The sequence below is a fragment of the Coenobita brevimanus genome, chromosome 67 (genome assembly GCF_032717465.1).
Source record: "Coenobita brevimanus isolate Jiangsu-jjx chromosome 67, ASM3271746v2, whole genome shotgun sequence".
Classification (NCBI taxonomy): Eukaryota; Metazoa; Arthropoda; class Malacostraca; order Decapoda; family Coenobitidae; genus Coenobita; species Coenobita brevimanus.
In genome coordinates, this window is record NC_137020.1 from 10,659,053 (window position 1) to 10,662,854 (window position 3,802).

Below are 3,802 nucleotides of genomic sequence, written 5' to 3' on the forward strand. Positions count from 1 at the left end.
TGTGACTGGTGAGTACCTGAACTGTATTTACTGCTGTGATAGCCTTTGTATAGATTTGACTTGAAAATCAGAAATACGGGAAAAATCTGTAACCGGGAAGGTAAATTCCCCAAGCCACCCGGTTAACTGGGATTGTACTGTAATATGAGAATTGTTGAGTTGAAAATAGGTAATTTTGGGCTGAATTGCCGCACCAGGGATACAGCGCCCGCCACCATTGCCGCAGCCGAGGGGTTAAATAGCAAAGATTATCCGATTGGACGGCCATACCACGTTGAGTACACCGCTTCCCGTCCGATCAGCGAAGTTAAGCAACGTTGGGTCTGGTTAATACTTGGATGGGTGACCGCCTGGGAACACCAGATGCTGTTGGCATCCCTACGTGTCAAGTGGGGTTGGTGGAGGATTAGTGCCCCTCCCTGTAAAACAATTAACTCTAAGCCCTTGGCCACCCCATTTGGGATACATGGCGTCTGGCAATGAATGAATGAAACTATGAGCGAAGAACAGTACTGTACCTTCTCATCATATATATTAACGTATATTATTACCTTTAGCATTAACTGAACGTTCTATATTTAGTTAAATCACACGGGTAATGTATAAAAGTGGTTTACACATGTCAATTTTAGGATCTCGCCTACTGTTAACTACTCTTTAAAAAATAAAAATGACAGTGCGTGTCACCGCCAGGGCAGAGACGGGCCCAAGTTTGACCTACTACTCAGTAAGGTACAGCCCGCGTGTTTTAATAACCAACGGTTCAGTTCCCGTGTATGTTTGCATTGCAATTTTTAGCAAGGTAAAATATTTTTTATATAAAGTATTTACATTATTCTATCCCTTCTGGAGGTACAGAATTACTTTGTTACGAATAATTAAATATAGGATTTACGAAAGCCAAGCATTCCTCCCCTTAAAAAAATGTTGGAACAACCCCTACAAATTGAGGGAAGTCTTTTCCTACTTAAACCTTTAGCATACCATTTTGATATAGGGCCCTTAGGAAAGGCCTTACATTAGCTTTAAGCATACGGCCGTAAATTATTTATTTAAAGTGGAAATACAAGAACTACAAGTCTTTCACCACCGCCTTATATTTGATGGAATCAGCTGTTATTTGTTTACAAATTATCACTGGGCCTGGCATAGTGCAGTAACTTGATCCATGATGTGTGTGCTCATCTAACCCACAGAATACTTACCTTACTGTGTATTTATTATAATACATGCCCATCTTTTTTTTTTTTTTTTTTTTTTTTTTTTTTTTTTTAATGCGAGGAAGAAGGAACCAAAGGCCATGAGCCCGCAGTAACAGTTCCCTCCAAGAGAAAAACAAAATACAATAGAGAGCCAAATTCAAGATCCGATCATTTTGAGATGCCTGGACACACTGCGTTTGAAAGACTGGAGATCATAGGCAGGAGGAAATACAGACAGAGGGAGACAGTTCCAGAGCTGACCTGTTGCATGAATGAAAGACTGGGAGTAACGGTTAACTCTTGCATTAGAGAGTTGGACAGAAAAGGGATGAGAGTTTGCTGCCAGACGGGTGCTACGCGCCCGTCGTAGAGGTGGAGGAATGCAAGCAGACAGTTCAGAGGAGCAGTGACCATTAAAGTAGCGATAGAAAAGAGATAAAGATGCAACAGTGCGGCGAAGAGACAGAGGTTGAAGGGAGTCAGTAAGAGGAGGAGAGTTAATGAGACGAAAAGCCTTTGACTCCACCCTATTGAGAAGAGCTGTATGTGGGGAGCCTCCCCACACATGAGAGTTGTACTCCACACAGGGGCGGATAAAACCCCTGTATAGAGTCAACAATTGTGCAGGGGTAAAGAAAGAGCGGAGTCGGCTTAGCACACCCAATCTCTTGGAAGCAGATTTTACAAGAGATGTAATATGATCTTTCCAAGATAAGTCCCTAGTAAATGAAACCCCAAGCATGTTCAAGGATGATGCAGGATTAATCTGAATATTATTAAACATTAGTGGGTATACCTGTGGAAGATTTTGTCGGGTTGATAGGTGTAAGAACTGAGTCTTAGAAGCATTAAAGACAACCATATTATTTTTACCCCAGTCAGAGATATGAGCCAAGTCAGACATTAGGTGTGCCATAGCCTCATCCCTTGTTTCTTGAAGTAACTGTTGAGATGGGCGTTGCGGGAACCGAATGGAAAGGTGAAGGGTGGAGTCATCAGCGTATGAGTGGATAGGGTTAGATGTACAGCTTAGAAGATCATTGATGAATAAAAGGAAGAGAGTTGGTGATAGGACAGAGCCCTGAGGAACACCACTGTTGATAGATCTAGGAGAAGAACGATGGCTGTCTACGACAGCAGCTATAGAACGACCAGAAAGGAAGCTAGCGATGAAGGTACAGATAGAAGGATAGAAACCGTAGGAGGGCAGTTTGGAAATTAAAGATTTATGCCAGACTCGATCGAAAGCCTTTGAGATGTCAAGTGCAATGGCAAAGCTTTCGCCAAAGTCCCGAAAGGAGGATGACCAGGAGTCTGAAAGGTAGGTGAGAAGATCGCCAGTGGAGCGTCCCTGACGGAACCCATACTGACGATCGGAAAGAAGGTTGTGATAGGAAAGATGCCTTAAAATTTTTTATTAAGAATTGACTCGAAAACTTTTGAAATACAGGACGTTAAAGCAATTGGACGATAGTTGGAGGGTTGGGAGTGGTCACCCTTCTTTGGGACTGGCTGAATGAGAGCAAACTTCCAGCAAGAAGGAAAGGTACAAGTTGACAGACAAAGGCGAAATAGTTTGCCTAGGCAGGGCGTAAGCACAGAAGCACAGTTTTTGAGAACAACAGGAGGGACCCCATCAGGCCCATATGCCTTGTTAGTACTGAGGCCAGTAATGGCAGAAAATACATCAACTGAAGAAATTTTAATGTCAGCCATGAGGAAGTCAGAGGGGGAAGTGATGGAGGAACAGCACCGGAATCGTCTAAGGTGGAATTGGAGGAGAAAGTCTGTGCGAAGAGATCTGCTTTATCAGTAGAAGAAATAGCTACAGAACCATCAGAGTAGAAAAGAGGAGGGAAGGATGATGAGGTAAAGTTGTTAGAAAGATTTTTGGCAAGGTGCCAGAAGGAGCGGGAAGAATTCGAGTTGGAGAGTTGAGAGCATTTAGTATGGATGAAATTATTTTTAGTAGAGCGAAGAACAGACTTAGCACGATTCCGGGCAGAAACGTAAAGATTATGTGATTCAGGGGTGGGTTGGCTCCGGTACCTTTTGTAGGCCTTCTCCTTGTTGCGGACAGCCCATTGCTGAAATTTTTGTTAATAAATAGTAAGGCCATTGAGTGATTTGCTTCTGACTGTTGGTGGCCTTCGTGCCAGCCACATCAACCTATAGGCCTGTCCCAGACCATGACTTTGTGTGTGTGTGTGTGTGTGTGTGTGTGTGTGTGTGTGTGTGTGTGTGTATTTACCTAATTGTAGTTACGTAATTGTGATATACAGGAAATGAGCTACACTCGTGGGGTCCCTTCTCCGTTTCTCAGTAAGTCAAATTTAGCTTTAAACTCGTTTAAGTTTTTAGACTGGACGATCTCTTTGTCCAGGCTATTCCACAGGTCTATACATCTATAAGGAAAACTATATTTCTTGATATCCTTCAAGCAGCTTGGCTTCTTCAGTTTCATCCCGTGTCATCTTGTTACTCTCTTATCCCATAAAAACAGATCATCTTTGTCAATTTTGTCTACTCCCATCATGGTCCTGAACACTGCAATCATGTCATCTCTCTTTCTTCTTTCTTCTAAGGAAGGGAACTCCAGC

At 42.8% G+C, this 3,802-nt stretch overlaps 1 non-coding gene across 1 annotated transcript; it reads left to right on the forward strand.

Moving 5' to 3' along the window:
• The first annotated feature begins 256 nt into the window (after positions 1-256).
• LOC145405699 (5S ribosomal RNA) lies at positions 257-375 on the forward strand. Its single transcript, XR_013898439.1, has one exon. It is a non-coding gene; the product is annotated as a 5S ribosomal RNA (ribosomal RNA).
• The last annotated feature ends 3,427 nt before the right edge of the window (positions 376-3,802 follow it).